The sequence below is a fragment of the Mus pahari genome, chromosome 2 (assembly GCF_900095145.1).
Source record: "Mus pahari chromosome 2, PAHARI_EIJ_v1.1, whole genome shotgun sequence".
Lineage (NCBI taxonomy): Eukaryota > Metazoa > Chordata > Mammalia > Rodentia > Muridae > Mus > Mus pahari.
Window position 1 is genome coordinate 121,560,369 of NC_034591.1, and position 10,703 is coordinate 121,571,071.

A 10,703-nucleotide genomic window follows, 5' to 3' on the forward strand; every position below is an offset into this window, starting at 1 on the left:
AAACAAACAGACAAACAAACAAACAAAAGAAGTCACTTCTTATGGTAAGTTCTCCCACCTTGGAAACATCTAGTTTCTAGTCTGCTCTAGTACCCAGAGCAATCAGCATGGGGAAGTTGTGGACTGTACTTACTTACAACTCCCAGTTCTCACTTTTACAGAGTCAGTACTATGTCTGGGAATCACCCTTTCTCTTCCTCCTTCCAGTCTGAATTTTTCTCTCATTCTGGTTGTTCTCTCGTGTTCAAGGTCGTTTAACTATAGAGTGATGCTGAATCTGATGTGTATGGGACTGTGGTCAGCACACACATCTCAGCCAGATGCTGATGCCATGCTTCCTTATCATAAAATGTGATTTACAGGCCACCAAGTGACACTCACTATGTCATCCAAGCATGGAATTTATTCATCCCTGAACAATTGGATTGCAACAGTCCCATGCCATCTTTATTACCAGGGTCAAGTACTACTAAAATGTGTTGACATCTTTCTTTTCCAGCTAGTCCCATGGCATGCAGCCTCATCCAGATGGCAGACAAAGTGTCACTTACTACAATTCCCTTACTCTGACACTCTGAGAAAACAGAACATTAAGACTCCACAGTAATGGATAACATAAGTGCTTCTGCTCCTTTTGTCTGTCTGTCTTTCTGTGTTTCTTTCATCCTTCCTTCCTTTCATTTCTTTCTTATTTTTTTTTTAACCACACTGGCATACAGTATTGAGACCATGAACACCATGGCCATATACAAGCTGCCAAACCTCCTTCACTATGAAATGACTGCTTTGGTCTGAGAAAATGGTTCTGGAAAGTCTATCTATGTTTGCTTGGAAAAGTACTGTATGCCTATGAGTCAGCAGTAAGCAGAAGGATCAGGAATCTGAGACCAGCCCAGATTATATAGGTAATCATAAAGTAGTCAGAACCTTACAGGGAAACCCTGGTTCAAAATTGTCCCATACAGTCCTATGGCTAGGATCAAATATATTATAGACCTCATCCCCTTCCCCCTGTTCTGCAGGCTATAAAGGTAACCCTTTATCTTCAAAATTCACCAGTCCTGGTCATCTTCAACTGTCCAAATTAGACTTAATGTCATAATTTGCAACTAAATGATCTGTAAGTGTTCTAGAGACAGATTTTCTTCAGGGGCTCATAAGTAACTTCTATAGTTGGGAAGTTGAATGGTCAGCCTGAGATGTAGCTAAAATGGCTTTACTGTGAGGAAGCCTATCTAGAATCTGCATGGTCTGACACAGAGGTCATATATGACAAAGGCTGACTCCATCTACTGGCCAATTATTCTGTCTGTTTGAATATCTGTGGCTCTTACATTAGCAAGCATCAGAAGTGAGTGTTTCCATAGGGCAGGGATATCTCCACGAAATATGTTCATTCACTTGTCCCTTTCTCAGATCTTACAGTATTAAAGTAAGCTATTGGCCACTGTCCTTATACTGATGTATTTTTGTATGTTAGGTGAGTACATTTCCAGCCAGCCCACAGCTCAGCTCATTGCTAACACTGCATCCATTTCTGTCTTCCCAGGCATTCACAATGTCAAAGATGTCTAGTATGGCTTGTAGTTTTGTGTAGTGCTAACTGAAAATTATTGAACCTAAAGAGACCTTACCTATGCCTCTTCCTTCTAAAGTACTCTCCCTGGGTAGATATGTGTATTTTAAGGGAGTACCATCATTAGATGATGAACAATAATAGCTTTCTTGGGAACCCAGCTGTGTGATTAACTTAAAACCATTTGCCCCTGCCTAGTAAGCTTTATTGTAGGAGTATCTATTGGACAGTTTCTCTTAGGTTTTGTCTTCTACCCTTTCTGTGGCTTGTTTATCTTAAATCTCAAAATATATTACTACTTCTTGCTTACTGATTATATTGATTGTGGAAGGATATGTTCTTCTATGGCAAAGTCATAGTATAATTTCAATCATCTATTTTTATGGTGTTAAAAAGAGAGCAGGTTGGATAAACTACTGGGGCTGTACCATGTGTATGTCAAGCAATGTTTATGTACTTTTGCAACATGCTGGTAGAGAAGCTCTATCTGTAACTGCTATGTAAGTTAATGAATGTTCACTTTCATCTTACAGCTTACAACTGGTATTTTGAATGCTGTGTGCAGCCTTTCTTGTTTAAGTTCTTGCAGATAGCAGTAGCCCAAACTGCCATTCCACCAGAATAGAATAGCTCAATATTTCCAGTATAAAAAAGGGCAGATACCATTCCCGGCTATGATAGTTCCAACCAGTATGAAGCGGCTTATGACTACAAAACAACCCCACGTTAACTGTATAAATGCATGAGAAAAATAGCTGTACTAGAGTAGGTACTCAATCAAAACCTCATCATAGACTCTAACTGTAACATTCAGTGCCTGGATATCCATACAAAGTTGAATTTTGTGCTCATAAACATCCTTGCAGGCCCTTTTATCTTCAGTGTATGTATTTCTCTCCCCCTTAAAATGGTGGGTTTAAGGAAAGAGTAGATAGTGTCATGCATACATATATCTATGGAGGTAAGGCCTCCCTCTGCTAAGATCTTGATCATTCTTCAATGAGAAGGTACACATAGTTGGAGATCTAACTGGGGATCAGAAAACAATGTTGAAATAGTGATTCTGATTTTAGGATTACACACTTTAATTCGTTTTGCTGCCACCGACCATGTGACTTGAGGATGGTGACTCTCTAGTCACCACTGCACTGTAAAAGTTGGGTCTCCAGGCAGTCCACTGACCCTGTAGGACCTTCATGCTCATTAACATGATCATGTCTATATTACTCCCACACGACAATCACTAGTTCTGTTTTGTCAGGCTACAAGTTTCAACTGTGTCTCCTATAAAACACCCATGTCCTCAGAAGGCACCTGCCAATGCTTGTCATGGATGGTGGCGTCATATTAGCAATGCACCCCTTATCATTGGCTAAGCACAAGATCTAACAAACTATTACTTATTCGGCTTTATATTTTATTTACTTAGAATTTTTTTAAGTTGCAACTATGGTTCCTGATTTCTTTTCTAGTTCAGGTTCATCTCGGTAGCTCTACATACTAGCATTTCTTTTCGTTTTATTTCCCAAATGTATCATATGTAGAAACAAAAACTTTTATCCATTTATTTTGTAAGGATTAGTAGTTTATTTCTAGTTTGGGGAATTTGTAACTGAAAATCATCAAATTTTTATGCATATATTTATTTGTATGTGTGCTTGCTTATGTTAGAGAAAATAGAAATGATATTTGCTATTATTAAAAATGGAATATATTAAACTTTTGTGAGAATGTTAAACTTTGAAACAAAATGTAATGGACACAAAGTAGTTATACATATTATGGAAATGATGTGATAATCTGATAGGTGTATAATGATTAAATCATAAAATGTCCATTTGTCTTTCCTGAAATGGATAACATTGCTCCTTCTCGAAAGCTTCAACCTTCCTTTTTTCAGTGTTCTTATAAAATATAAAATAAATCTCTATAAACTCAAGGTAGCCTAATGTACTGTAAAGAACTGGAGATGACTTCTCTCTCACCTCACAGGAATTTAATAACCATTATCCAACTTTCCTACATCAGCTTTCATTCTCTCCTTTGCTTTCAGTGGCTACTGTCCTTTCTACCTCTGTGAGATAGATCCTGAGCTATAAGATTTTATATGAGTGTTATATGATAATTGTCTTCATATGCCACTCTCTCATTCCATCCTTAGATAAAAATGAAAGGAAGAAAACTGACACATTTTTCAAAGAGATTATACTACTCTGCATCCCCAAAAGAAATGTGTAAATATTCCAGTAAGTGTACTTCATCTCGAGAAGTTGCTACTGTATTTTTTTAAACCAGTCACTCAGAGAGTAATTGGAACTACTATCTTTGTTCTTTAGTATAAATTCCTGAATAACTAATCATAATTACTTCTAGAACATTACCATGTAAGTTCTTATTGACTATAACTCTAGATTTTACAAAAGTGCTGGTTTACCCACTGTGGTGGGAAGAGAAATTTTATTTCATTAATGTTTTAACACTTGTGTATTTCGAGTATTAAATCTTTGGAACACACACATACAGAAATCCTCCTCAACATAGAAAGAAATTATTTCCTCATGAAGTATAATTTAGTACAATGTAATTGGTGCTTAATACTACCTATTGAATGAACCCCAGCATTTGGTTAAAACAAACAAACAAACAAACAAACAAAACATCAAAAATATTGGAGAATATTTCTCCTTTTGATTGGCTGACTACTCAGACTTTCAAGGCAGATTTTGGTACCACAAAAGTTAGTCCTCAGGAATGAAGTTGTTTTGTTGTAGTTGTTGTTGTTTAAAATTCACTCTTATTGATTAATTGATATCAATGTTGAAGTTCATTTTGTCTCATTACAACCCTGTAGTTCTAGAACCAATTGTTAAAATGACGGTTCTTCTCTACACTAAATTATTTATGTATAAATTAGTTTGCAAAATTTTGTTCTGTTCCTTGAGTCTTCACTTATATCTTCATTGCTAAAGCGTAATAGATGGCATTGAAACCAAGTAGTAGAAGTCTTTCATCTTTTGTTCTAAAATCAATCAGATAACAGGGGAATATGGTTATATCATATGCTTCGCCAACATTTTCAATTAGCTTCTCATTCATTTCTCTCACTGGAAAAGGTTTTTCTCTAATTCAGATGTGAGATGACCTTATAAAACCATTTGAGAACGGTGGATAGTGGTGTAAACTTTTGATCTGTGATCATGGTTTATTGCTTCATTTATTTTTAGATTTTTATTTCTCCAGTTTGCACTCTACAGTGTCTAGGTCATTTGTATTATATTAATTTTATTGTTGTTTTTATGCACAGTTCTGTGGGTGAAATATTATTGACTTTTAAATTTATTTCTAAGTTTCTCATGTATACAAGTCCAGGTGTTTTCACATACCAAATATGTATCCTTAAATGTTATAAATTCACTTAGCATTTATTTCTATTCTTCCGATGTTTGATACATGTAAACAATGTATGTTGATGATAATCCTCTCTTCTACCTGCACATTGGCTCACTATCTCCCCCTAAAAGATTTCCTTTCCAGCTTTTTGAGTTTATGTCTTCAGAGTTTCTTGGGGTAAAGCTGAACTGTGAGACAACCCCTAAGAAAAACTGAGTCTGCCTTCTCCAGAAGCCTTCAACTGCCAACAATTCTTCAACTGTGATCATATCCCCAGAAGCGCCACTGCCTCTTCTCCATAAGGGAACTTAATGGTGTGCAGGTCTTGTAGTCTTATTAGCTCTATAGACCTTAGTAGTCTTGGCAGCTTTTTCTCTACATTTTCTCTACACTTGTTTGACTATAAGCTTAGGAAGTTCTAGTCATTGTTTCCAACTTGTTCATCTGCAATTGCTTCATCCTCCCGCCTCTCAGCTCTTTGCTTTCTTTCCTATGTCTCAAGTCACCAGAAAACTGTCATAGGAAAGCTGTAGGCAGCATAGACATGATTGTCCTGGCTGCAGTAATCTGAGGAAAAGAAGGCAGGCTATTTTTTCCATTAAATAATGTCCATTACTTTTTATTAAGATTGCACTAATTTTCATTCACCCCGTGTTTGCAAAGGCATCAGTCATATGGAATATTTAATTTTTCTCAGATCTGCCTTGTATATGTTGATGTAATCAGATCATTTTTCCTTTTGTTCATGAATGTAGTTGAACTCACTTTGCTTTACTCAAGTGAACTTAATTTGACCACTCCGATGTTTTTTAAATATTTCATGAATTCCTCTACAGGGGTTACCTTTCTTACATTGTATTAAGGTATATCTCTGTATTTTCAATTTTTAATTCTATGCTAACAGACGACTAACCGGTGGAAGAATTTTGGTATTTCTATGGCCCAACACAGGCCTTATATTTGTAAATCTTTGTCCTTTCACGCCTGCCCAAAGATGGTCAGGAATTCCTCACTGCCTTAGGTAATCTAAGAGATATTCTGGCATGGTCTTACGGCTGACTGACTATATTAAAGATCTGGCAGCCAAAAGCAGAGGCAAAAAGTATGAGGGTAGAATTTATGGGCAGATGGAGGTGATACAAGCAGAGGCAAGCTGAACTAGGAGAATCAAAGAGACTCAGAAATGAGCTGAGTGGACCAGAATAGAACCAGGGAGGGAAAGAACTAGCCATATGGCTAGGGTAGGCCAGGAAGTCAGGTTAAGTTAGATGAGCTAGTGGAGAGACTGACCCTGCTAAAGGCCAGCAGCTTTAAACTATATAGAATTCTTTGTGCCTAATTTATATATTAAGTCTGTCTGAGAAAGCTCTACAGTATTTTTCTTCCTAATATTTTACAAAGTTTATTTATATTTCTTCATAGGAAATTCTGGATTCATACTCTTCTTGTTTTTTTTTTTTTTGTGTGTCTATTTATATTAAAGTAGTAATTCTTTTTTATTGGATATCTTCTTTATTTATATTTAAAATGCTATCCTTTCTCCTGGTTTCCCCTCTGAAAACTTCCTCCCCCTTCCTTCCCCCTCCCTCTGCTCCCCAACTCACCCACTCCTGCTTCCTGGCCCTGGCATTCCCCTATAAAGTAGTAATTCCTTAGAGATCACTTTCTATCATGTAATTCATGTATTTCAATGTAATCTATGCAATTTACACAACTCCCCTATAAGAAAATACTTTATTTTTCTGGTTTAAGAGAAAAAAATGAAAATAAATGATTTCTCAAAAAATATGAGCCCTAAAATACTTATGAACATAAAGTTTAGAACATAACTACATTTTATATTTACAGTGTACAAGTAGAAGATCAAGTGAGGCATAACAATGAATCTTCCAAATCTAAGGGGAAGTATTCAAAGACCCTCTCATACACTAAAGGCCTCATAAGGATGCTAGCGATCCTTTTATAACACAACATACTACTTGCCCATGACAATTCAATGTGTCACATACTCTTTCAGTTACTTCTATAATGTTTTTGGTAATTTTTTTGCTGTGCAGAGTTACTATATTATATTGTTTATAGTTAATAACAAGTAAAATTGTTTAACAAAATTGCCTCTACTCCACCACCTACCATCCATAAGTTGTTTGAAACCATAGGGACACAGCTCAGGAACAGAAAGGGTTGAATTTATGTTTGCCTGTGTGCATATGCACAATGTCTTAAATATTCTGTTGGTTCTGATATTCCGTGAAAGAAAACTATGCTAGCTATTATGCCCAGGAGGGTACAGGAAAATTAGTTGTTTTTTATGCTTTTGTGACTTGGAAGGCATATAGAAAAGCCTTTCAGTTGTTTACTCTCCCAGATACAACCCTATAGCTTTCACCCACCATTGATTTACACTTCTCCATTGCAGCTCTAAATAGGACATGCATGTGTATGCTAACACATGGCAGCACAACTATAAACACAGTGTTCCTAAGTCATATACCTGAGAGCTTCTTCCAGTGTGATGTGTAGAAGGCTGGCCAGCAGGGACTTAATATAAGCAAAGTCTTCCTGGTGCATCATGGTTTCACTCTGCAGAATGCCCATGCCACATAAGGGTGATATTCACATTAGATAAAGCTATCATGACCCTAGGTGGGGCTACTCTGGATGAATGACAATGTGTTTTAAAAATACATTTGTGTGGTTTTATTTTTTGACATTAGTACAAACAGAAAAATTGTAAGCCAATTGAGTTTATCCTCATTGTGATTTCCTCCTGGATAATTACAGTGTAGACTGCTGACATCTAAATTGTTCAGCTCTAAGCAATCCAAATATTTAAAGGGACACAAACCTAATCAATGCTGTATTATCAGTAAATGAGGTTGTGTTTGGAAATAGCTACAGTAAGGTTCTTCATTAATTTGAATGCTGGAAAGTTCCTGTAGTACTGAGGGGAACTAGACAAACAAATTTACTGTCATAGATTTATAGACTGGACTTCATCACTCTGCATAAAGTATTGATAAGTTAATGATCAATGATTCTCTACAACATATTGCATAATCAATATGAGTTTGGGAAAGATATAGGAAGACATTAATAATGCACATTTTATGCATAAGTCTGTTTTTAACGATTAAAGGCTTTATAAATCATATAGGAGCCAGGTTATAGTTAGAATACAAATAAAGAATCACTTTAGTCAGTCAATATAGCATTTAAATTTAAAAATTTGAATGGAGGAATCTCACAATCTACACCCGACTTCCCACCCCCAGAGAAGAAAAGGCAATTAACAGCTGCTAAGCACGGGAGAATCAGTCTTCGCTAGGGAAGAACGCCCTGATGTTTAGCGTACAAAGATTCTATTATAAAGTAATCTCTATACTAAGATTTATACTTATCTATAAGTATATATGCGAGTCTGTATTTGGATGCATACACATGTGTGCTTGTGATTTTAGAGGCTAAAAGAGGAAGACTACCCAGGAGTGGCACAGTTCAGAGCTACCTCACAGTTTTAGGAAACCATTCTCGGCTCTCTGGAAGAGCAGAAAGTTCTCTTAATTGCTGAGCCATTTCTCCAGCCATAAGTAAATCTGTTTATTTCCTCCCACTGTGTTTATATGTGTGTGGAAAGCGGGTACAGATTACAGATTATTCCTATAAACACATCAGGATTTTTGTTCATGGTTCGAAATCATTTCCAACAATTTTCTATAAACCTTGAACATAAAGAATAAAAGAGTCAAACTGATTGAGTCAAGGGCACTTGATTTGCATTTTCAATAGAATCTCCACATTAGGCCGCCACAGACTAACAAAAAGGACACCACAAACTCGGGTAATTTTTGTTTTTCTTGGAACTTCTTTGTCAGAAAGATACTATTTGACATTATATTTGCTTGCAGGGAAGGAGCATAGGTGATAAAAGCTATCAATCATAGCATTCATTGTGAATGCTCATGGGAAAGTATTGACTGCCCCCAATAGCAAAAAAAAAAAAAAAAATCAAAATATTAACACTTGTTGGAAGGAGTTCTTTTTTGTTCTAATACCTTATATTCATAATTTATCAAAATATTTTGTCATATATTCTAAAGTGAATTTCTTATTAGAACCTTTATCTACTTTTAGATTCTGCTATGAAGACTCATAGATTATATTATTTAATTCCACTTAATTTGTAAATATTTTAAAATGTACCACATATTTTATTTCTGGAGTCTTTCTATATATAGGTAGAATTTTTTTGTAATATTAACTTCTAGAGATGAGTGATAAGATTTTAGAATTGTGATATTCTATGTTTAGGAAATGTATAGTGAATTCTATTTTTATTACTAAAGGGACTTTCCAAACTCTAGTTCTTGGATTTGCTTTAAAAATTATTTGTACTTAATTTACATCTTCTGGTTTAAGGTTTTATTTATTAAATAGATAGCATTTCTATGTAGTTTGTTCAAATATTTATTATGATATTCAGTGAGTTAAACCTTTAAATGTAAGGCCTGGAGAGGTGGTTCAGCATTTAAGAATGCATACCGCTCTTGCCGAGTGTCCAAATTTAATACCGAGTTCCACAATGGCAGACAAGTGCTTGCAAGTACAGCCCCAGAGGACCTGATTTGCTCATCTTGACTCCTTCGAAACCTGAACTTATGTATACATAATCTCATAGAGATATAAGTGTACACACACATAATTTTTAAACTGTAAAAGAAATAATTTTTAAAACCTTAAATCTACATAGGAAATATAGGTGTTGCTTGTAATGATGCTGTAGATATTTTCCCTTGTCTTTCAGCTTGAAGAGTTTCATGAAAAGTTTTCAATACAAATTATTATTCCTAGCTCCTCTGGGTTTTCTGCCCACTCCTAACAACCAATAACAACTAAAACACAGTTTATCTACATCTACTGAAAAGCATGGGGTCTCTTGAGGAAACGCATTGTTTAGAACATTTCCAAATGCCTTATTTTAGAGGGGGGGGGATTAGGACTGGACATTGCTATACCTGAAGTGTGATTCTGTGATGATGGAGAATGGTTAGAGCATAATGGAGCTGCAAGGCATGATGCCTTCATCTGAAGTATACATGAGATGTAGTCATGGAGGAGCCTTGAGTTCAATGATCTGGTTATTCTGTCTGCACAGTTCCACAGAGACAGCTCTCTCTCTAAATATGTGTGAGTGTATGTGTGTGTGTGAGTGTGTGTGTATGTATGCATACATACGGACATACATACATACAATATACAATCTATCTGTGTGCTGTGATGTCAGATGATGAGATTGTTTTGAGAGATAAAAATCAGCATACTAAATGGTCTAGTCTATGTGCTTTAGTGTAAAGCTACGTAGTAAATGTCTAAAGCTCAAACAAACAGAAACATTTCAGTAATTGAGCTGCAGTACTTAAAGAAACTGCAAAGTACTGAGTGGAAACCATATATGAACAGTAGACACAGAATAATTCACATTTTGGGCAGAACCAAGTAACAGGACAAGATATAATGCAAGTCAGAAATTACTTTACCTTTAAAGTTAAGAACTGTTTCCTATACTGATCTCTGACTCCTGATAACCAGTAATAACAGAATTTGTGGAGAGCAAAGCTGTGAATGCAGTGATTCTGAAATCTCACTTTTTCTTTTCTCTCATGGTTTTTAGTAGCAGTATACTACTACTTCATAAGGACTGGGATTTAATAAAGTACATGTTTAAAAGTGCCTTTCC